General features: G+C 36.9%; 1 pseudogene; it reads left to right on the forward strand.

The window, feature by feature from the left end:
* The first annotated feature begins 2,567 nt into the window (after positions 1-2,567).
* Positions 2,568-3,556, forward strand: LOC101396345 (activator of 90 kDa heat shock protein ATPase homolog 2 pseudogene; annotated as a pseudogene).
* Positions 3,557-25,424: the final 21,868 nt, after the last annotated feature.

The raw sequence follows: 25,424 nt of genomic DNA on the forward strand, positions 1-25,424 counted from the left end.
AGAGACATAGAATAAGATCAGTTTAACTATTCTCTCAAGATCAAATATCTTTGCCTGCTCAAGGGTCTCATGCAGAGTGTGCACATAGGATGGGCACTTTTTTGTTATTCCCATCTGGATCTGGCTTGAAACTAGGAACTAAAAGGGGCAAATGCAGAAGTTAATACATCAAGGCTTAGTCTTCCTAAAATGCATTTTGCATCTCAAGCATAACCCCATAATGAAATACATTTCATTTGTGCTTAGCTTTCTCAGAAGCCACTTACTGCAATTGCTTCAAATCGTGCTGCCTATGCAGTCTATCTTGCAAAAAAATCTGAGCTAATTTGTATCTGTATTACGGAAGCTAAACACATCTGGAAGGTAGGCCTGTGGAAAGACGTTTGTGTACATTGTCATGTGCACAACAAAGCAGATCTTCTGTTTTGAATTGCAACTTTGGAATCCAGTTCTATCAGTAGATTTGTGCAGACATGAGCATATGGTGTAATTGACTTTGAATTCTAGGAGTGTGGGTCCAGTTTGACTTTATTTGCAACATTTCTAGGAAAACCACTGAAGGAAGTCACAGTGTCAAATAATAATACAATAGTTAACATTTATTCAGTCTTTTCTACTGTATCAGTATCAGGTATGAGATAAACATTTATATGCAATTTCTTATTTAATTTTCACCACAATCCTATAAGGCAGGTACTATTATCTATTATCTCCCTTACCTATATAAGGAAATGCAGGTTTAGAAGGTTATGTAATGTTTCTGAACTCATAAACCTGTTAAATGATATCATCAGGACATAGGCCAAGTTCTCTATGACCTTGGAGTCCAAGTTCTTCATCAAGATCTATGCATGCACTTGAGAAACACTTAAACACTGTCTAGGATTCCGCAAAGAAATAAATCTAAAATTTATTGCGAAAAGGATGATGAGGCATGCAATTCAGTTAATTCAATTTGTTAGAACACATTATTAAAAAAAAAAGTCTTCTATTTTACCTTCCCACATTGGAAAGTTATCCTTATCAAGAATCCTGATTCACAGAGCGCAAATCCAACCTGGGAAACTACCTTGGAAATATAAGCTGCTGCTTTCAAGTGGAACCTAGCATCATAGTGGGTGGTCAGCACGAAACATCACCTTTTTCAGAATCTCACACTCAGTCCATTATTATAATCCCAATGGTAACTTCAATATCTCATTTTTAGCGGGGTACCTCAACAATAGCTTGTCATAAAAAGATAATTTTAAAAGTTAAAGAAATATCTTTAAAAGCTTTCAAGTTAAATATAGAGTCTATGTTTAGGCAGGTCATTGAGTACAGAGCAGTTAAACTTAGGAATTCCGTATACATTGATCAGAAATGATAATTTTTTAATCTTGCAAAATGATTTACTCAATAAAATGTTTAAATGATATATATAACATATGCAAGTGAAAGTTGAATAATTATATTATTTAATTGTGCTCAATTATTTTCCTGTGAAAATAAAATGGACTCTGATTAAAAGTTTCACAGACTAAATTAATCATCACTTCGTATGAAGGTTGAAAGACAAAAGTATTAAAAATAACTATATCTGCAATAATTTGTTAATGGATACACAAGGTAAAAAGTTGTGAATTGTAACATCAAAAACGTAAAATGTGTGTGTGTTTAGGTGGTAGAATAAAAATGTAGAGCTTTAGTATGTGTTCAAAGTTAGGTTGTTATCAGCTTAAAGTAAACTGTTATAAATATAAAATATTTTGTGTAAACCTCATGGTAACTACAAAGCAAAAACATATAATAGATACATAAAAGATAAAGAGAAGGGAATCTAAGCGTACCACTATGGAAAATCATCATATCACAAAGTAAGAGAGCAAGAGAAGAAGAAAGGAATTATGAAACAGCCACAAAACAACTAACAAAGTAGCAATGTAAGTTCATATCTATCAATAATTACTTTAAATGTAAATGGACTAAATTCTTCAATACTAAGACATAGAGTGGCTGAATGGACAAAAAAACAAGACCCAACTATATGCTACCTACAAGAGATTCACTTTAACTTTAAGGACACACGCAAGCTGAAAGTAAAGGGAAGGAAAAAGATATTCTGTGCAAATGGAGACCAAAAGAGAGCAGGGATAGCTATATTTATATCAGACAAGATAGACTTTAAGACAAAGGCTGTATAAAAGACAAATAATAACATATATAATGATAAAGGGGTCAATCCAACAAGAAGATATAACATTTGTAAATATTTATGCACCTGACATCAGAGCACCTAAATATGTAAAGCAAATATTAACAGATCTGAAAGGAGAAATAGACAGCAATACAATAATAGTAGGGTACTTTGATATCCCACTTTCAGCAATTGATAGATCATGCAGCCAGAAAATCAATAAGGAAACATTGGACTTAAATTACATGTTAGACCAGATGGGCCTAACAGACATATACAGAACATTCCATCCACAAGCAACAGAGTGCACGTTTTTCTTAAGTGCACATGGAACATTCTCCAGGATATATCATATATTGAACCTGAAGGAGCTGTAGCATCTGGGGCAGACATGGCCAAGTGGGGCCAGGGGGACCTGCACTGGATCGTGGAGGAGTGAGAGGACAGGTTTAACATGAATAACTGACACTGAACAAAGCAGATGCCCCCAGCTGCTGCAAGGGGAAGCTCTGTGAGCTCCTGATGGGCATCATTGTGGAGAACAAGGCTGGCCATTGGGAGACCAGTGAGCTGAAGCAGGAGGAAGGTGAAGCTTCTTGCAGTAGCCACAAAGGAAAGTCAATTTTGTACTACGAGTAGAACATCAAACTGAGCTGGAAAGGTACAATTAAAGAACCTAGTGCAAAGAACAAAGGATTGATTGAACTACCCAACCTTTCTGAAGAAAATGAAGTATATGACACTGAGGCGAACATGAGTAAAAAGAAAGGAGGTGGGCATACACTCCGAAGGATCTTATGAAAACTGCAGGCCCTGCCAAAGCCAGAGAAGCCCTTGTAGATTACCTAAAAGCACTTAAGACAGAATTTATGATGGGAATGATTTTACCAACGAAAGCTACGGCAACAGAGGAATTGACTGTCAAAAGGAAACTGAGTGAGGATACCTCGCAGGCCTCGTCTCCAGTGGCGTTGGGTGTGAGAATTCCCACTGTGGCAGTGCGTACGGCTGCTACAGAGTAGCTCTGCAGCATCTCCACTGTGAAGGATTTGGTGCAAACATTTTCTAAATCTCCTGCTGTCTTAGAAGCTGAAAAGAGAGGGAAATTCCAAATGTCTGATGGGAACATCACCAATGAATATATAAAATTATTAACAAATAAAAAGATGGACATGAAATGGGGATGTAGGAACTGGCCAGAAGAACACTATGCGGCAGTTACACTGGATTTTGTGCCTCATCCCGGGCAAACAGATTTACAATCGGAATGTGCAGGAGTTCCCATCCGTAAAGAAGAGAACATGAACTTCTATTGGCAAAAGCAGCATTTTGAAGGAAAAAAAAAAAGGCTTACTGCAACTGATCACCCTAAATGTTTGAATTAGAAGATTTTATAAGGTAAGATTTTATTTTGTAAGCAGTAAGTGTCATTTACCTCTTCCCTATTATTACTTTAAAAAAGAAAACAAAAACTCTTAATTTATATTGGACGAAACTTATACAGAATTTACAGCATCATTTGAATCTCTACTATGACTAGACTCTGCATTGAGTTAAAAGCAGCAAGCAACCTCAAATTAGGTATTGACCTTACCTCCCATAAACGCTCCTCTGGGAACAGATTGAGTGTCTGAGTACAGATAGTTGAAGTTTCCCAAGCTAAAGCTTGTCCTAGCAAGCTTACTTTCAGCTGTAGTTTTAGTTCAGGAAGACAAAAATAAATGGCATATTGATGCTCTTCCTTTATATAAAACAAACACACAAAAAAATCTTGTTTTTTCTCTCTAAAACATATATTTTTTGTCTTCATGTTTTTATATTTCAGTAGAGAAGTTCTACCTGACCTTTCGTTAAGTTTACTTGAAAAGAGCAACAACTTTACTATCTGTTTAAATTGTTCTGTTAAAAAGGCAGGAAAAAAATTAACCACAGCGTTTACTGTATTATTAACGCTTTAGAATTGTAATAGCCATTTTTATTTACATCTTGAAATTCGACCCAGAGAGGAAACAACCCATCCATTATAGGAAACTTTTAAAAGTTCAAACTACAATTTTTAAAATAATCCCTTCATTCTCCCTATTTTGTGAATACTGTGAATAGATATTGATAATACATTAGCTATATTAGCTTCAAGAAGGAAAGGATTCAAACACTACAAAATGGACCGGCCTGGGAAACAAGAGACCCAAGTTGTGCTCCTAGGTTGACTGCTAGTCTTGGTCTGGGTATCAGTTGTAAGGTCACAGTGATCTCTAACAAACCTCACTCTCACCTTCATGCCGAGTGAAGAAATTTTACAAAGAGCTGTGAAACTAAGCCCTTGGCTGCTCTTCAGAGTTCCAGCATGGCCATGAAATCTCAGTCTGTGCAGAGACCGGCCTGGTGCTCCCTCGAAAGTTGGAAATAATCACAGAAAAGGCCAGCCTTGGACTCACCTCAGTCAGAAGGTTCTGTATGAAATGAAATAAAGGGGTTTCCTTGAATGTGAGGATCCGTTTAGAATGCTCACAAGGATCAGGAACAAAACCGGATCGTCTCTGAGGTAAACACTGCAAGTCTCCCAGGAGTTCTTGAACTAAGAGTAGCCCGACCATGGCTCTACTATAAGCTTCTCTGGTCCTTCAATGGGAATAGTCCTTCCAGAATTTCTTTCAATCTCCAAATTTATTTCTGTGTAAAAATTCATGACTAAGAAAGCATTTGTGCTGCCAACTGCCTCCCTGAGACACAGCCATCCCACACATACCCAGACATGGGCACTGATCAGTTGCCTCCAAATTTCCGGAGCTCAGAGGTCTGTTCTCAGCAAAGGAAGTCCAACCATCCCAGGGGACAGTGCAGAAGCAGCTGAGGGAGAGCTGCCCAGACTTTGTGTGAAAGAGCTTCATATGTCGCTTTGTATCTTGCAACCTTGTTATAATCGCTTCTTAGTTCCAGGAGTTTTTTGTCTATTCTTTTGGATTTTCTGTATAGACAATCATACTAACTATGAATAAAGACAGTTTTATTTCTTCCTTTCCAATCTGTACATATTTATTTCCTTTTCTTCTCTTATTGCATTAGCCAGAACTTACAGTATGACGTTGAAAAGGAGTGGTAAGAGGAGACATCCTTGCCTTGTATCGTTTCTTATGGGAAAACTTGGATGTTATCTGTAAGTTTTTTGTAGATATTCTTTATCAATTTGAGGAAATTGCCTTCTGTTCCTAGTTTGCTGAGGGTTTTTGTCATGTACGGGTGTTGCATTTTGCCAAATGCCTTTTCCGCATCTCTTGATATGATGATGTGATTTTTCTTTTTGAGCCTATTGATGTGATGGATTACATTAATTGATTTTTGAATGTTACACTAGGCTTGCATATGTGGCATAAATCTCACTTGGTCATGGTGTGTAATGTTTTTTATACACTGTTGGATATGATTTGCTAGTATTTTGTTGAGGACTTTTGCATCTATGTTCATGAGAGATATTGGTCTTAGTTTTCTTGTAATGTCTTTGTCTGGATTTGGTTTTAGGGTAATTCTGGTCTTATAGGAGGTTAGATTGTATTTCCTCTGCTTCTACCCTCTGAAAGAAATTTTAGATAATTGATATAAATTCTTTCCTAAATGTTTGGTAGAATTCACTGACCTGGTGCTTTCTGTTTTGAAAGGTTTTTAGTTATTGATTCAATTTCTTTAATAGATGTAGGTCTATTCAGATTGTCTGTTTCTTCTTGTGTGAGTTTTGGCAGATTGGATCTTTTAAGGAATTGGTCCATTTCATCTAGGTTATCAAATTTGTGGGTATAGAGTTGTTCATAGTATTCCTTTATTATCATTTTAATGTCCATAGGATCTGTAGTGATGTCCCCTCTTTCAATTCTGATGTTAGTAATTTGTGTCCTTTCTCTTTTTTTTCTTAGTTTGCCTCCTTGAGGCATACTGATTTTATTGATCCTTTCAAAGAACCAGTTTTTTGTTTCATGGTTTTTCTCTATTGATTTCCTATTTTCAATTTTATTGATTTCTTCTCTAAGTCTTATTTTTTTCCTTCACTTATTTTAGATTTAATTTGCTCTTCTTTTTCTAGTTTTGTAAGGTGGAAATATAAATTATTGATTTAAATTTTTCTTCTTTTCTAATATATTCATCCAATGATACACAATTTCCTATAAGCACTGCCTTCACTGTATATCATAAATTTTGATAAGTTGTGTTTTAATTTAGTTCAAAATATTTTAAAATTTCTCTTGAGATTTTCCTTTGGCCCATGTGTTATTTAGAAATATGTTGTTTGATCTCCACATATTTGGAGATTTTCCAGTTATCTCTCTCTCATTGATTTCTAGTTTAATTCCATTGTAGTCTGAAAGCAGACAGTATATGATTTCTATTCTTTTAAACTTGTTACAGTGTGTTTTACGGCCCAGAATATGGTCTATCTTGGTGAATGTTTCATGTGATTTTAAGAAGAATGTGTATTCTATTGTTGCTGGTTGAAGCTGTCTATGGATGTGAACTATATCCATTTGATTGATGGTATTGTTGAATTTAAGTGTGTCGTTACTGATTTGCTGCCTGCTGGTCTGTCCATTTCTGATAGATTAGTATTTTTTTTTGGTGAGAAAGATTGGCCCTGAGCTAACATCTATTGCCAATCTTCCTCTTTTTGCTTGAGGAAGATTCACCCTGAGCTAACATCTGTGCCAATCTTCTTCTACTTTGTATGTGGGATGCCATCACAGCATGGCTTGATGAGTGGTGTGTAGGTCTGCACCTGCAATCCAAACCCATGAACCCCAGGCCGCCAAAGTGGAGCACGCAAACTCAAGCTATGCCACTGCGCCAGCTCCGATTAGTATTTATTTTTATTTATTTTTTTGTGAGGAAGATCGGCCCTGAGCTAACATCTGCCAATCCTCCTCTTTTTGCTGAGGAAGACTGGCCCTGGGCTAACATCCATGCCCATCTTCCTCCACTTTATATGGGACACCGCCACAGCATGGCTTGACAAGCAGTGCGTCAGTGCGCGCCCGGGATCCAAACAGGCGAACACCGGGCCACCGCAGCAGAGCACACACCCAACTGCCTGCACCACTGGGCTGGACCCTAGTATTTTTTTTTAATGGTTGAAATTCGCATATTCACCTAGCTGTGACTAGATATTTTCCTTCTTTCTTTCTCACCTTTCCTTCCTTCCTTCCTTCCTTCCTTCCTTCCTTCCTTCCTTCCTTCTTTTCTTCCTCTCTCTCGCTCTCTTTCTCTCTTTCTTATTTTCATTTTTGGTTTTTGTCCAATACCAAAGGAACATTCTTAATTATCAGAATTGGCCTTCAATTAAGGTAAGTTGTTAGTTTTAATGTATGAAAAACATTTTTCAGTAAAATGATATATTGGATTGGGAGTTCAATATTGTAAAGATGTCATTTAACATCAAATAAATTTATTTTTAACTCTTCTAAAGCACAGTCCCAATAATGTGTGTGTGTGTGTGTGTGTGTGTGTGTGTGTATGTGTGAGTGTCTTTAAAAAATTGTCAAACTGATTCCAAACTATTTTCATTAGATTGTCTGTTACTATTTGTTTTTTCTGTTGACTTTTTTTTTACTTAACATTGTACAGAAACACTTTATATTATGGGTATTAATTGTTTATTAATTTTTTCTTCTTTCTCTGCATGCCACCTATCTTTTAATGTTTTATGGCATCTGTCATTATACAGAAATTTTAAATGATTTTTGTAGACAAAACTGTTATTGTTTTCTAATTTTTTTCTTCCTAGGGAAGGAATTGTCCATGTCAAGGTTATTCAAATACTTTCATATAGTTTCTCCCAGAAATTTATTTATTTTCTTTTTTATTTAATGTTTTAATTTATCTGGACACTGTGTGTACATGTGTGTGTGTTTAGTGTAAGATAGATCTCTAACTTGATTTTATTTTTGACACTATCAATATATAGTCCATCTTTTTCTCAATGATTTTAAACATCATGCTTATGATAAGCAAAATTTGTATTATACTTAAATTTATTTCATGATTTCTATTCTGTTTTACTGAGCTATTTCTGTGTATACACTACAATGTTCTGCTTGTTTGGCTTTATAGTGAGATTTGGTATTTTCCAGACCACTAATTCTCAATATTCTGTTGATCCATGTCACTAGGAAATATTTGGAAGGTGTGGGCTATTTTCGGGTGTCACAATGACTGAGGGTGTGGTACTAGAATTAACTAAGTGAAGGCCAGAGATGTTAACATACTCCCGTAAGTGAAAGAGTCCCACCCAACAAAGAATTATTTTAACCAAAATGTCAACAATACCTCTATTTAAGAAACCTTGCTCAAGGAAAAACAAAATTAAACAAAACAAAAAACCCACAAAAAAATCAAATGAAAAATAGTTTAGAATCAATTCGTCAAGTACAATTTAAAAAATTGATTTGACTTGGAATTCTTTTAAATCTATTAATTGATTTGGAGGAGAATTAACAATTAAGGAGGTTTAAGGATTAAGGTTTGAGGGTGATCATTCATGAAAAAACAGTCTTCATATATTTTATGTCTTTAGGAAAGTTTTATTTTTTTTCTCCACTTAGGTTTTATACATCCTTGTCAGATTAATCTATAGGAAACTTACACGTTTTGGAACTGCTGTAAATGGAATTGGTTTTTTGTCTTACATGATTTTTTCTATTATATATTTCCATTGTATTTTCTAGTAGTTATATCTCGTGTATATGAATAGGAAAGCCATTAATTTGTTTTTGTCAATACACTCAATCATTTTTTAGAACTATTTTATTAAGCCTAATTTTTAAAATTTGTTTGCTCCATTAGTTCTCTTTTTTTGAGATAGAGAGTCATGTTTTCGCAAGAGTGATTTTTTTTCCTACCATTCTAATACCTCATGTATGTATTAGTTTGTATAATCACGTTAACTAGGAACTTAAGCAGTAGTAATAATGGCATCTTATTTGTCACTTTAATGGGAGTACTACTAATATTTTATCATTAAGTATAATATTGACTCTGTTCCTATTGGATATGTTTAACCAAATTTTCTTTCTATCCTAGCATATTAACTATTTTTATAAAGAAACTTCAATCTGAAGACAAGCGTATCAGCTCTGAGAAAAACATTTATTCAATTATTGTGACTTAATTATTTAATATAAGATGAAAAGTGGGAGACACCTAATTGACCAAGTTGTTCCAATGGAAGTTTTAAAATTAATTACAGTAACAATTGCCCAAATACATTCTTTTCTTTGTATTAACATGTTTGTGCTTCTTTTTTTCAAACTTGAAGTGGCTCTAATGTTGTTTTTGCCTCTGTACTGCTGCTACTAGCTAAATAACACCTATAAAGTGCATACTGTGTGCTGGATACTACTCTAAGTGTTTTGTAAATATTGCTCATTTTTCCCTCATGACATTCTCGTGAGTTACATATTATTATCTCCATTGTAGAAATAATGAACCAGTAACAGAAAAGATAAGTGACTTTCTCAAAGTTATACAATTGATAATTAACCATGATGGAAGACACTGGATGAAGACAGCATATTAATCAAATGTCTCTTAATACCCCTTCCCACTTAATCTCAAATAATGATTGCCTCTATTACATTCCTGTGTGTCATCAACAGAGATGAACCTTTGTTTCTCTTCTGTTTGTTCTGCATTCTCTCTTATGCTTACCAGTGATCAGTATTTGGATTTATGTCTTTTGGGTTTATCATCTCTCGTTTTCTGGTGTGTGTAGCAGTTGTAGTATCCAGCGGCAGATCTGTACAATGGTGCCAACGATACCTATGGGGCATCCAAACGAGTTCATTTCGTCAGCAAAATCTTGGCTGTGGTTCCTCCTACAAAGCTTCTGTTGTTTCCTGCCCATTTTCCTAGCATGTCTTTTATTTTGCCAGCTAATTCTATGAGCTATCCAACATTCTTTCAACAAATTTATTTTCTCCTTTTATTATCTAGAGCTGTTTTTGCTGCTCACAACCAAGATCCCTAACTGAGAAATTGTTCTCAGGGAATGGGGTGCATTAGATACCTGCAAGGGAATGTGGGGACCATCAATTATTTATCTGGTATAGTTGGGTCAGAAACTAGTTGAAATCTTGCTTAAATGCGAAGATGGGAATCCAGCAGCAGTGAAAGAGCTAATCAAATCATTGCCTGTGGTCACCTGGCATCAAGTGCTCATCGCAGGCATGACTTTTGGGAATTGAGTTGCTCCTACCACAGAACAGTAGGATGTACATGAGGAATTTATGGACTTAGAAAAGGGGCAGCTGCTTCAAACATCAGTGGACAGCTTCAAGAAAGAGAATGACAAGTTAAAATAATCGAATTCTAGGTTCATAACACTGACTGAAATCCAGGGAGTTTCTAGGATCAAGATAAAAGCATCTCTTATCTTTTGTTGTTGCAGGGACTGAACTGGGTAAAAAACAAAATGTGGTCTTAGAGATAGTAAAATTAAACCATCAGTTGAATTCAGAGCTTTTCCTTCTCTCTTATGTGAAAATTAGAGAATTGGTAGGAAAAGTGTATATTTGTGCCTTAAACACTGACTCCCACTGATAGTCCATTGACACTGAAGAACATATTAAGAAACTTCCTCATACCTCTCTCTAAAGACACCTGTAGCAACTTACCAGGGTAAGGGTTTCCTGGGGAAAGGGAAATGCACAAATCTTTGGGAGATGCTTTACACAGGCTTTAAGCATATATTAGTCCATTGTGCCTATTGGGAGGATTTTCTTTCTTTATGACCTACAAGGCCATTTCTAGAGCTCATGGGGCAAAATAATGCCACTGGAAATCCATTTTTCTCTGGTACTAGTATATCATGTAGAGCTTGACAGTTGTTTCACATTGCCTTAAAAAACGATCTACCAGAATTTATGGGAAGTGGCTGTTGGTTTTCCTAGATACTAAGGAATCTCAAAGTAAATGAACTGGGGGATTAATGACAAGAATTTGGGGGAGAGGGGAAAATCAGGGAAGAATTTCTTGACATGGGCTCAAAACATAAAGAATATCCATGCTACATGTTAACACAAAGGACATTTCCACTCATCATAATTAAGTGGACAAGAGAACTTGATCTCTCAGTGTCAGTCATCTGCCATCCACAGCAACTTCAGAACTCACTTCATAAACAAAATGGCTATGGTGATATAGATGGATGCTATTCACAAGTGCAACAACACAGGATTCCCATTCCAGTGTATGAGGATATTTTTCCAAAAGTAGTAAATCTGAACCTATAATATTGTACCATACGTTTGAGCGTCAGTTGATGATTTTTTTTTTTACTACTTTTGTCGTGGAGAGTTCCTGTAATGTGGATTAGATACTTCTTCTGGATTTGGATTTAGATTTGATTTCTGCATCCATCATGCCTCAAGTCAGCATTGGCATGAACGTCTTAGACAACTGAATGCCTTTTTCAACATCGCAATATCTCTCATAATTTCTTCTATGAAAGAACTCAACTTTCCATGAAAGAGGCAAGACAATAGGATAATGCTTTTAGGTTACTTTAGTCTTATCATATACCATATTGAAGAATCAGTTATGGCGCCAGATTGTAGGATGCTACCTATGATTTGAAACATTGACCAATATATGGTACTATTTCTTTCGTAGCTGGTATGTATAGGTCCAAAAACTGAGGAATAGAATTGGAATTATCACCTTTCCCAATTAGAGTTAATTAACCATTCACAATTTTTTAATTTCCACCCCTGAAATTATGGGAACCACTGGTTTAGAAATTAGTAATAACCAAGGAAGAAATGTATTATTAAAGGACTCAGCAGTGGTTACAATGAAATAAACAATGCCATCTAGACAATTTATAGCCTCATGACACTGAGTCAGTAGGCAAAAAAGGGGGGTCACTCTATTGTATGGAGTAACAGATCCTGAAAATCAAGAAAAATGAGCATTGATGATGTATCAATGAAGATGGGTACCCAACTTGTCCCTAGGAATAAGGACTTGATCACCCTACTGGCTAAAGAACTCCACAACAGCTGATGACAAAGAAAATATGGAATGTATAGAGAAAAATAGAAGTCATATACATATATGTATAACTTTGTGACCATTGTAAAAGTAATGACTATGGCTCTAATGTGTATATCGTATCTTGATTTATGTATACACACACACACACACAAACATATACACACACACATATATATACCATCTGCAAATACGGTTATTTAAAATATGTATACATAATTGTAATCTATTTATCCTTTCCTTTCCTTTCCAGCAATACTGTGACAGGAATAAGTGATTGTTAAGTTTATAATTTTAGGTATATTTTGCTGAATATAAAATATCAAGACTGGATCCAAAACTAGGGTCAGAATGGATGTTATTCAAGGATTCTGGTCTTGGAGCCAGAGGCAGTGACTGAAGAACTTAGAGTTTTCTTCTCTTGAGACACTGGTGAAAATGGATTTTTGCTATGAGAGGAAGTCGCATTGTGTTAGGGAGATTTCTTTCTGTCATAATAGGAAGAAGATATTATATGAGTGTTTGATTGCCAAAGGGACAATTTCTAGTGTGCATATTTTGGGACTATCATACAAATGCTTACTTATTTGGGAATAAAGTCCCCATTATTAGGATCTTGGATGGATCCAGGGTTCAAGGTCAAACAGATGGTGGCAAATACTCTTCTTTCTTTCCTCAGGCACCTAAAGCAGGGCAATTGACCTAGGTTCCACCAACTGGATTCTCCGCTTTTAATTTTGAGGAAGTGATACAAATAAGAAGGATTTCTGTAAAATTGATTGACCATTGTTGTATCCATGGCAGCAGGGCCCAGTGACGGCAGGTCTAGGACAGAGGCATCCAGGGGCAGCAGAGCAGGTGGCACCTGTGTTCCAATCAGGAAATTCCTCTGATGGATCTCATTTGTGGTTCCCGATGTTGACCTTCTTGTTTTTCAAAATATGATCCTCCAGCTTTGATTCAACTCCAACCTCAATATCACCTTCAATGGAACACTCTACTCTCTCTGACCCTATATAACTAATTTAAATGCCACTCTAAAAACTTCATATTATTACCTCTCTCATAAGACTTCTCCTATTATCTTATAATTGCTTTCTTTATTGTATTTACTGCTCTATTAGGAATAGGGTTAAAACTTTCCTGTGGACAAGACAGTCTAGCCTTATGGGGGCATGGTGTAAAGTAAGAACTCTGAAACTGTTTCCAGTAAATGAGTGTAGTTATTTTCTGGCCGTTACCTATGCCAGTTATTGACTTATAGCCTCTCAGTTCAAACTCTCTCTTCTAGACTGTGTTCTGTGATGCTAGGGCTGGAAACCTGCACACTTCATGTTGGCTTTGCCAACTGCCTCCCTATTAGTCTTGGCCAGCAGGTAGTAGCAGAGGGAGCTGTAAGGATGAGCTTGCTACATCTTCTTTGCTTGCCGTTGGCTCCCGTTTGCTTCCTGTCCCTATCAGTGTCACCCCGGCCTCGTCTCACCTCTTCCCCCTGGCAGCAGCAGTTTGTTTCAGTAAAAGGTTGAATTGAGTTTTCAGTTTTTCAACACTTGTGGAAACAGCTTCAATGTGCTAATGCAGAAACTCCAGCACCTGCTGCTGTTGCTCAGTATCCCACTTCAGATTCTGGGTCCTACTCCCATGAGGTTTCTCCTTCAAGCTGAGAGACACCTGCATAGGTCAAGCAGTGCCCCCTTCTCTGAGGTCTGAGTTTCCCCTCTGTGAAACCCCTCCTCCAAGTTTGTACGTTTGCATCCCAGTCCTAGGATGGTAGCTGCAGCATGTAGACATTTCTTCTTTAATAACTTATTTTTTTTTTGCCTTTTTAATCCTGTAATACTTAAGCAACAATTCTTTACATAAAACTGTTTCTGTTAAAATAATTGATTTGATTTTGTCTCCTGACTGGACCCTGACTGGCACAAACTCTTTCCCAGGGTAGTAGATGTGGAAGCGTGCTCCATGGTACCTTGAACTTCTGTTCTGGCCTAATTAAATCCTAACTTGCTCTGAAAAGCGCATCCTTCTGCTTGTGTTTCTGCATGTGACATGTTGACTCAGAGAACTGGAACAATCCAGGTGCTTAAGCCAATTTGAAGTAAATTTCAGTATTCACAATCAAAAGATATAACAAGAATGCTCATGTTTTACTCTATTTTTGTATTGTTTGAATAATTTACAAGGAGAATCATGTATTAATCAAGGTCCTGCAGAAAACAGATTACATTTTCAAAATGGGTAATTTGAGAGGAGTTTAATGAAAAGACTATTTACAAAACTAGGAGAGGATATAGGGAAACCAAGAGAGAGAATGCACTACTCCAGAGCGAATTGCAGGTAGAGATCTGTTTACCACCCTTAGATCTGAAAAGACTAAAACCCATAGAGAGATCTGTCAGCAAGAATCACCTGTCGGGAGCTGTGACCGTTGACTGAGGTACACAGTCAGCCTGCAGAGAAGGAGCTAGGGGAATAAATTCCCCCCCCTACCTCTGATCTCCTGCTAGGGATCCCCATTAGCAGAGCTCAACTGGAAACCAGAGGACAAGGGAATTGCTCAATGCAGTTCATAGAGGTCAGTCTCCTGGGGGTCTAGCAAGGTGGAGAGGGGGAACAGGATCTGGAGGAGTGAATGGGGGATATCTTGCACAAATGGGTTAATTGCAAATGTAATTCGAATGTTTTTAATAACAGCAACACGTTCAGGAAGAGATTCTTTTGAATAAATGAAGAAAATATACTGAGGGCAGGAAGGGAGTGGGGTGTGAAGAGGAGAGGAGCACATTCACAAAACATTTCTGGAAGCACAGAAGTTAAATATCAAAGAGAAACACTCTGTCATCTGAAAACATGAAAGGAATTGGAAATATAAGCGTTCTAAGTTACTTTATTTTTAACAATAAATACAGATTTTTAACAAACTTCCATCTTGATTCTGGAAAGCATTTTAGTGCTAAGTAGCATAAAGAAACACTGAAACAGTTTGACAAATACCTCCACACATATATAACATGTGTATATATGTATGCTTTAACATTTCAAAATATAATATGTGATAAGTTGCGGAGCATTTATAATTAATTAAGCTGTTTTCACAGCCCTCTAGAAGAATATTTTTGCAGGATAGCTGGCTGCATAATGCTGTGCATGATTTATTTATAGAGTACTAATGAAGACATATCTAATCATCATAATTAATTGGTATTTTTGTGCTTTGGGCCTAATCACAAAATCTTTCATATGCTGGCTCAGAGTAAACTGGCTACGGGGCAACCATTTAGGGCAAACCCTGCTTGTCGTTTCTAATATACAGCGCCGTTGTATTGATTTATTTATTCTATATTTCCGGCTGTTATACAATGTCAGGACACGTAACCCCTTTGGTCAATCCCATTTTTAAAAAGACTTTCTTGAATAAATCAACAAAAAGAAACCAGAGGAATCATATTTGGCATAGTAGATGAAAACTTGAGATGCTTCCATTATTTATTGAGTTGTATTATTGTCACTCATACTATTTATAAGAAATTTGATTATCTTGAAGTCAAAGCAGAATTTCAAAGGAGCTTTAACACCATAGGATCAAAAAATACATTTTTCCCTTCAAATTTACTTGTTAATTTTCCATTCTCTTTTACTTATGTAAAAAGTAACTGAAACTCATTGTTATGAAACAAATCAGGATTTTATTTGTTTTATCTATTTTCTTACAGTTATTGGGAATTTCTGAAGAAGACCCTCAGAGTACTTTCTTTCATGTTTGGATACTGAAATAGGAAGAAATTTCACAAAGAGGAAAGATTGATATCAAATATCTCTTTTGTTATGACTAGAGGTCAGGTTTAGAATGTGGTCTATGCTTGCAGAATTAGGCTGGTCCCTGCCTTCCATTCACACACAGCCCCATGTGGGAGCCCTGTCCTGGAAAAGCAGAGTAGAAGTCATGCTCTCTTTGGGCAGCTTCCCCAGAGGAAGGAGAAGGGCAGAGTGGAGCCAAGTAGCCCAGCTATCCTTCCCCAAACTTACAAATTCCTTAGATCACTCCACCTCCCAGGGATGGAATGAGCAAAGAGTAAGAGAGAGGACCAGAGTTATACCCACTGATCTCCTTTCAAAGGAGAGTTGAGGATAAAAGATTTAGCTCTGTTAAAAGTAAACAAAGAAAAACAATATTTTGTATTTGCCAACAGCTTTATTCACATTAAGTGATTCTTTGAATATTTTAGAATTAAACTATTTTAAGTGTTTCTTCTTGTATTTCTGGTGGTAATCAAGCAATGCATAACATGGTTGCTATTTCCAAAGGAGGAAATAAGCACTTGGGTATTAAGATTCCCTCCGTATGCTTTTCACCTCAGGTAAAGTATATGGTAAAGGGAATTAACCATATTGTGGGTCTAATGGAGTGAGGGTTATGACCAGAGGATGAGCAGATGGCCAGTGTGGACTTCCACAGGGAATCAGTTTCTTCAAGAGTAGCCAGGTGGTGACCTTAAAAGGCTGGGTGATTGGATGTGGATACGGCGAAAGTAGCCAGGGGCATTCCAATCACTTCAAGAGGATTAGTGTATCATATTTTTTCAGGATATTCTGACACAGGGCATCATTCAGGATGTTGAGAACTTGCCATTACCCACACTGTAATAGTAGTGGGTAATCTTAAAAATCTAGGTGTTGTGGTAAAAACTGAGATGTGCAAACATGGTCCCTCTCAGCTGTGGGGAGGGCAGTCAGCAGACATCTCCAGCAGTCAGCTCTTTCAAGATGTGTCTCAGCTCCAGAGAGCCACCTCGCCCTTCCCAGAGCAGCCCCCATTCTGCGGCTAGTTGAGGTGAGGGTAAAAAGGTCGGGCCATTTTGGTCCAAGATAGGTCAACTCTGCTAGGCAACACTGGCTGAGATTTGGTCAGGTCTGCATCACAATCGGACTTTTCTCTCTTCCCAGAGGTGTCAATCCCTAATAAATGCCTTGAACTCCAAACTCCACTTCAATGTTTGCTTCAAAGAACCCAACCCGTGACAGGTACTCATTTTTTTATGAATATGAGCACGTTCTTCTCATAATGAGATAATTAAAATAGATTAAAGGTGATGATCAAGTATACCAACGATAGTAAGAAATTAGAATATACCTTTATATACATAACTTTTTATTTAGGATTTATCCAAGTTATTGGACATGCTTTTGGTTTTTAACTGAAAACACAATTTGTTTGATCTTCTGCAAAGTATAGTGCATCTTCTGGACTTTAACTTCTACTGAATTTTCTGGAATTGGAATAACTTTCATAATTAAGTTAGTAAATCAACTAATTTCATTTTTTATGATTCTTCTGTATCTGTGCATTTCATTTAAGCCAAGTCCTTAATGACTCAATGTTATTTACTTCTACAAAAATTATAATAATTAAATCATTCATATTGAAGCCTCCTGAGAAACCACTAGAATGTCAAGAAGTGAGTATACCATTGACAAGAAGGGATCAAACAAAAGGAGAGACAGATTAATGTAATTGGCCTGAATTAATCTGAGTTGGTTTGAAAATTCAATAATTAGGAAAATTTGTGATAAAAGGGGGTGTATTTCTAAATTAATGCATCTGTGAAGATGTGAGTTGTATAACTATTTGTATTATACAGCTAGGGCTGCTTTAACAAAATACCACAAACTGTGTGGCTTCAACAACAGACGTTTATTTCTTGTAGTTCTGGAAGTTGAGAAGTGCAAGATCAAGGTGCCAGCCGATTCAGTTCCTGTTGAGAACCTCTTCCTGGATCTCAGATGGCCTTCTCTCAGTGTCCTCACATGCCAGGGAGAGTACCATCTCTCCTCCTGTTCTTATTCAGCCACCAATTCCATCATGAGCACCCCACCATCATGACCTCATTTAACCCTAATTCCCTCCTGAAGCTCTCATCTCCAAATACTATCATAAAGGGTTAGGGCTTCAGCATATAAATTTTATGGGGACACAGTCCAGTCAGCATTTTTCACAAATAAACATTTTGAGATGAGCAGAAAAATTAGTGTTCCAGATTGTGGAGAAATATTCAGATTCCAGCAGGTATTGAGAGAATGCTGAACTGAAAGTAAAGAGACCCAGGGCTAAGTTCCAACTGCAAGGCTGAAAGCCTGTATGACTCGGCACAAGTTAGGGAATGTCTATGACTTTGACCTTCTTTAGGAGTCGGCTGGGGCTACCAGAAGATTTTTCCACAGGGTTGTTGTGTATTTTTAAATGAGATAAGGAATATGATGTGTCAAAACAATAATGGAAAATTAAAGAAGAATTAACGTGTAATAAAAATGTTTTGGGAACTATATTTGAAGCTTTCTACCACTGACTGTCTTATTAACATCTCTACTCTCCGTATTGGATACTGTTCTTCCTAGGAAGATACATTTCCTCTCCTTAAAATAGAATCTGTAAGATTTTAAACTGTATTTTTTGCTTTCAATTGCTCTAACCACTTAAACAGAGTTGAACGGTTTCACAAGCAGTGCTGTCAAAACTGATGGGTAATTTGTTAAAGAAACAAAACAAAACAAGAGGAAAAAAAACACAGTGTGAGATGGAGAAGAGAGACGTGGCATCCTAACACCATCCCTTGTGATGGTGTTAGAGCATTGGGCTAATTATTACGTCCCAGAAATTAATGATGAGAATTATTGGCTAAAACTTGTGAGTGAGTGAGGAAAAGGAACACAAATAAACTCAATAGTAATTTGTTTTACAAGTGTGAGAAAATACCGTTTCCCTAGAATGTGATTATTTATTATTAAGGATTGAGAGATAACCTTTAGGGACTTTGCCTGGTCAGCGTTAGACACTGACAATGAGTGTGCTGCAACACATTCTGGATTAGCACCCCAAAGCAGCTACTTTCTAAATGAATACTTTGCCTAATTTTTGTTAAATACAAGCACACATTTTCTCGTTTTCACCTTACCTTCCTCGACTCGTTAAACATTTGTCATCCATCTTTAAAAATTATGCAGAAGACACAAAAGCCCCTTCCAGTTTGAATAATAACCCGTGCACAGGAGAAATACAAGTTGAGCTGGTACAGGGACAAAAAGACCTGCTGTTTTTTATGCCATGTTTATTTATCCCAAATATAAAAGCAGAAATGATCCTGAAGTAGTTTGATTGATAACGATTGAGGTTGCAAAAATTATTGTGACTAATTGTGTTTACCCCGTTTGGTTAAGCTAATTGAAAATCAAGGTAGAATCTCCCTCTAGATAGATTCTATATTTTATTACATTTATAAAATGATAAAAAAGTTATGTCATCCTCAATTTTCAAAAATAATTATATTGTTTTTGAAACTGTCAGAACATATTTCCTGACCATGTATTACATAAATGGGTAAGCAGCCTGATGTGGTGACACAAATGTTCCCAGTTTAGCCGTTACAAGACTCGGTCATTCTCTGGCTTCTGTTGGGAAACAGTGGATCAATTGCATCTTATAACGTGTTTGCCTGTGGTGAGGGATCCATTGTGACATCATGCTAAGTACTGAAGATTTTTGTTCTATAAAAGGTCTCAGGAGCTTAACTTCATCATTAGGATTACACATCGTACAAACTTTGATGAAAGCAGTATCTTTTTTTCCTCCCAAGATAAAAGGAATAATTTAAATTTATTTGAGAATTCCAAACTTTGGTGGTCAGTCATCTTCTTTTGTTCTCCAAGTTTGCAACTAATGAGGTTTAAACAAAACTTCAATCTGGTGGATAAACTGGTTTGGGCTTTTGACTTAATTGATTGACCAGTTTGCAAATTATCAATTAATTAGTTTGCTTCCATCTGCCTCCCCTTCCCCACCTCTTGCCCCTGATTGAGCTGTTTATCTGAGTAAACTATTAGCCTCGTTTTATGTATTAGCATAGTCTCAGGTAAAGAAGGTTATCGAAATACGTTTGCACTTGGATAAAGCAGCAGAAGGGACCATAAAAGTATTTATCAAATTTTTGATATGTATTAGTCAATAAAATGCGTTATTCATTGAAATGTAATTGGGTGCAGTATTAGGTGGGTGCAAACTCCAGAGGGAAAGTAGAGGGCTTTCCCTGCCGGTGAGAAGGATACGTCTACATCCAGCACTGTCCATGTTGTAAGGATGCTGGGAAGCAGGCAGCTGGGTGAAATCCTGAATCATGTCTCACACAGCTGCTGCTTCACTTCCTGTGAGAGCGGGGCTGTGCTGATGAAACCATGAGTATTTGAAGAGGTTTTGTTGTTGTTGCTTTTCTTTTCTGGCCGTCTGTAAATCACGGGAGAACAGGAATGGTTGGCTTTCTCCCTTCAGCACCAGGTCAGCAATCCAAACACTCCTCTCCCATGTACAGTTCTGCCCTGGCCAAACTATTTTCTATTCTTTGATTGGATTCTGCATTTTCTCATATTTTCATCCTGTGTCTTCTGCCCAAAATGATTTTACTCCAAGCTTCGTTTATCAAAAGGCGTCAATGACCACCTTTCACGAAAATCTTTGCTTATCACTTGTTCTCATATACGTATGAATTCTTAGAATGCTTTGCCTACACCACTGTTATGGAACTGTTCACACATAACCTTACATTGCTTGTTGTACTGATTTTAAAGATATGTCCGCAAATTCTTTGATACTCCTTGTTGGAAAATGTGCAACTTAAATCAGCTCCCTTTGAGTGGGGGTTGGACTTCGTGGCTCTCTTTTAATAAATAGAATTTGGCAGAAGTAATGGCATGTCACTTGCAAGAATAGGTTATAAAGATCTGTGGTTTCCTTCCAGGATGTTATTTCTTGCTCTTTCCTGAATCACTCACTCTAGGGGAAACCAGTATCATGAGAACACTGAGGCAACCTTTGGAGAGGCCCACATAGCAAGGAACTGAGACTTGCCAATATCAGTGACCTTGTAAAAGAATCTTCCCCATTGAACTTGAGATGACTCCAGCTCCAGCCAACAGCCTGGCTGAAACTTCATGAGAGTCCCTGAGGCAGAACCACCCAGCTAAGCCACCTGGATTCCTGACCTTCAGAAACTGTGAGATAATAAATGTTTGCTGTTTTATGCTGCTGAGTTTGGGGTAATTTGCTTTGCAGCAATAGATAACTAATACACTTATATTTCCTTACTTTCTCTTTTACTAAATTATGAACTTTTTGAAGATAAGAATACCTACATTGATGTTTGATTTTTAGTCAAGACAATATGTGCTTACAGCTGTAAAAAATAAAAATCTCAAAAGGTTAATCCAATAAAAGTTTATTTTTTACTAATATCAAATCCAGTATGGGTGTCTTCTCTCCAAGTGGTGACTCAGGTAGTTAGGCTTCTGGTATCTTTTGGCTCCATTGTTCATTAGAGTCATCTCAGAAACATCTGTTTCTTTTTCTGCATTCAGATAGCTGAGAACAAAAAGAGAGCTAAAAGAAGCATTCTAATGTCTTAGAATGGAAGAGATTCATTTCCTTTTTCATTCACATTTTATTCCATTTAGAACTCAATCACATGGATCCACCTAGTCTTACAGGAAGCTTGAAAATGTAGTTTTCTTTTGTTCCCAGGAAGAAGAGAACCAAATATTGGAGAAAACTAGCAGCTTACCACAGGTTTTTAACCTTTATAACATTTAATTTAATGTTCTGAAAAATGAGTGCTCTAAAGTATTTGTTGAATGAATGGACGAGTAAATTAATGAATTATCTTTAGAATAAAATATCATTTTAAAATTAATTGTATAAATTTTACAATTCAACATTAATTCAAGCCAAATATTTATTCAGCATTTACTGTGTAACACACTTTGTTCTATGTGTTAGGGATTCAGCAGTGATCAACACAAACAAAACCTACTGCTTACATTCTAGTGAGTAGAGAGGTAAAAAATAAATAAGTAAATAAGATAATTTCCAATAGTAATGAATGCACTGAAAAATATAAAATATTAATTTAATAGAATGACTGAGGAAGGGAAGGTAGAGGGAAAATTTAGATAGAATGGTTAGAAAGGCCTCCAGGAGAAGGTGATATTAGAACTGAAACCTGAACTTGACAAACTGGCTCTACAAAGATCTAGAGAAGAGCATTCCAGACTGCAGAAACAGCAAGAGCAAATGCCCTGAGGAAGGACTTCCCTCCTTAGCTGGTTGACAGGAAATAATGTCAGATGGGTAGGCAGATGCCAGTCAAAGCAGTATTTTGTAGACAGTAACGAAGCGGTCGGAATTCATTGGAGAGTCTTAAGCAGAAAGATAAAGTAATTTGATATAGAATATTGGATTTTTACTCTCAGGTTGGGTTCCTCAGAAGCAGAGCATGAGACCATCAATAGTCTCAGGAGAATGGGAGTGAGGGAAGCAAGAATGTGGTCTCAGTGGATACCTACTTGAGTCTGATGCCATGGGAAAGCTCTGGAGCACTGATTGCACCACCACGGAGTTAGTTCCAGAGGAAGGGGGCCAGCCTTTTTCACCCCACCTATCAGTCACTGGCCATTTTCTGTTCTGGGGCTGTAAGAGAGTATAGCCTCTGGAGGAGGCAGCTCCTATGTGGTATAAGTCAGTTCTTGAAGGAGACTAGGGTCAGCTGTGTATTATTATCAGCCAGTCCTCACAATGGCTAGAAAAAAGAGATAATATGGATCACTAAAAACGTCTACTACAATCAGATCGACCAATGAGTGGAGGATTGATGGTGGTGGTCATGGGGATGGGCAAGCGGAAAGAAGGTAAACCAGTTAGTAGACCGCTGTGATATCACAAACGAGTGGAGAGAGTGGATTAAACTGGCATCCGACTTAGAAAAGGGAAGTTGAAGCAAAGTAGAGAGATTTAGGATATATTTTGGAAGGAGAATGATGAGATTAGATGTATGGATTGAGAGAATGTGGGCAGTAAAGATGACTTTTTTTTTGTATGTATGACTAGATACAGCTATTTAGAGTGAAAATTTATAGAAGAATAAATTAGAAATATACCTCTTTCCAAGATCCCCCGAGGTAATTGTCTTCTAACAAAGACTTCATTTTTATATATCACTTGAGGAGAACAGGGGAGAGAGGGTTCAAGGGGAGGAATAAAACTGGAGAAGGGAGCTTTAGGTCAGAAAGGAAAGGCGTAATTAAAGAGATAAGGTAGAGAACAATAGATAAGGGAAGGAGAGAGAAATGAAAACATGCATAACATGAAAGGAAAAAAGAAAGCCTAGGGGGTCATTAGCGAGAAGGGGCTAAGGAAGAGAGGAAAGTGAAAATAGAATGATATCTATAGAGTAGTGGTTCTCCAAGTGTGATCTGAGGACCCCTAGAGTTCCCTGAGACCTTTCCAGGGGGTCTGTGATGTCATCCTTTGTCCCACTCCGTGTCTGTTTAAGGTCAGACTTTCTTCACATATTTCAACTAAACAACATACAACAGACTGAATACAGAAGCAGGTATGAGAATCCAATTATTTTCTATCAGCCGGACATTAAACAGATTTGCAAAAAAGCAAAACAAGGCCACTCACAATTTTTTTTGGAAAAATATACTTATTTTTCATAAAATATTTATTTTAACATGTAAGGTGTTTTTGTTATTTTTAAAACTTTTTCCATTATATTTTCTAATAAGGAAAGTACCAATGGATATAACCCACAGAAACAAAAGCTCCTTGGAGTCCTTGCTAATTTTTAAGAGGAAAATGAGGTCCTGTGACGGAAAAATGTGAGAACCATCGCTATAGAGATTATCTAGGTTTTGTGGCAAATGGCAGTTAATACACTCTTCTACCAAGCTGCTGTTCATCTGGAAAATATATGTTATCATCTGGTTATTTAGTTATCATCTTTCAGAGGTTCCATTCTGAAACAAATATCCAAAGTTGTTAGATAAGGAGTAAGATAGTCTGGGCGTCAGGTCAGCGATTTGCCCGCAGCTAAGTCAACTCAAAGTCTACTTACTGAACGGAGTCAGGTCACTATAGGAATAGGCCCAATACAACAGCATGCTGTTTCTCTCCCCTATTTTCTCTTTCTGTCTAGCCTACTCTAGCGTTCCGTAATTGAAAATGGTAGGTATCTTATAGTGTTAAGTAATAGAGGAGTTGAGGCATCCAACGTTCATTAGTAATCCAAGGAGTTCTCTGAACCAAGGAATTGCTTTTGATGAAGTATGAAACTCATTTAAGAGATCTTAAGAACAGATTTTAAGTGTAAGGATATATAAAATCTAAAAATAGAGCTGTAACACTATTACAGACAGAGAGTATTCTAGAAATCAGCTATACACAGACTCTCATTCCTGGCCCTTGTTGTTGTCTCCTTAATGCCTTTTACATTTCTCTTAATTTTCCTTTTTTCATCACATGGTATTACCCCCTGTATTTTCCAGGTCCAATTCTGTAGACGGCCATATGTTCTAATCATCACAGCCCTGAGGTGAGGCCTTCTCAGAGGCCGTTGGCAGCACTGTGCTCACCCTCAGCCCATCTTTGGCTGCTGCTCTCAAAATTCATCTCAGGTCTGCAGCCAGGAATGTTTCACTGAGGAGGCAGCAGAGGCCGTGGAAGACATCACAGAATATAATTTATTTTGCACATTTATTTAATACTTTTTAAATGAAGCTGGACATTTTCAAAAATCTTAAAATTGTGAATTATCTTGAAAGCTCTTGTGGTTGGGACCCATTTGTAATATTGTCATTGTTGTTATTCTGGCCATTTTTTTTCCATTTAATGTTGTTTTAATGTGGATTCCCATGCTTTGGCTGAAAATTAGAAGTGGAGAAACCCAAATTTTTTTCCTCCAGGGCAACTCTTAAATATCTTAAAACTGTTCCTTTTCTTTGGTTAAAAATATCCTCTATTCATTCTAGCAAAGGATAATTTTTGAAGAATTAATCAGAGGACAGGAAACAGATGCAAAAGAAGGTACAAAAATCTGAAAAAAACCGTGGATGTAGATGTTGTCATAATGTAGCACAGATATCAATAGTAGACATGACAAGTTATTGGGAAAAATGCTTTACATTTGGTGCTTAAAAGTAGGTTCTATGAAGAAAACTCTTTTACTGTACAGCAGGCACTATGGTAAATTTTGTCAAGGAATTATTCTGATAGATGTGATAGGGAATATTAGTCATGTGGTCATTATTATCACGATCCCTGAAAAGTAAAAATATAATGTATAAGGCATTAAGATACATACAGAGCTAAAAACACATCATTGATTCAGATTTGCAA

The sequence above is a fragment of the Ceratotherium simum genome, chromosome 19 (assembly GCF_057802395.1).
Source record: "Ceratotherium simum simum isolate JZ-2026a chromosome 19, ASM5780239v1, whole genome shotgun sequence".
NCBI classification, from domain to species: Eukaryota; Metazoa; Chordata; class Mammalia; order Perissodactyla; family Rhinocerotidae; genus Ceratotherium; species Ceratotherium simum.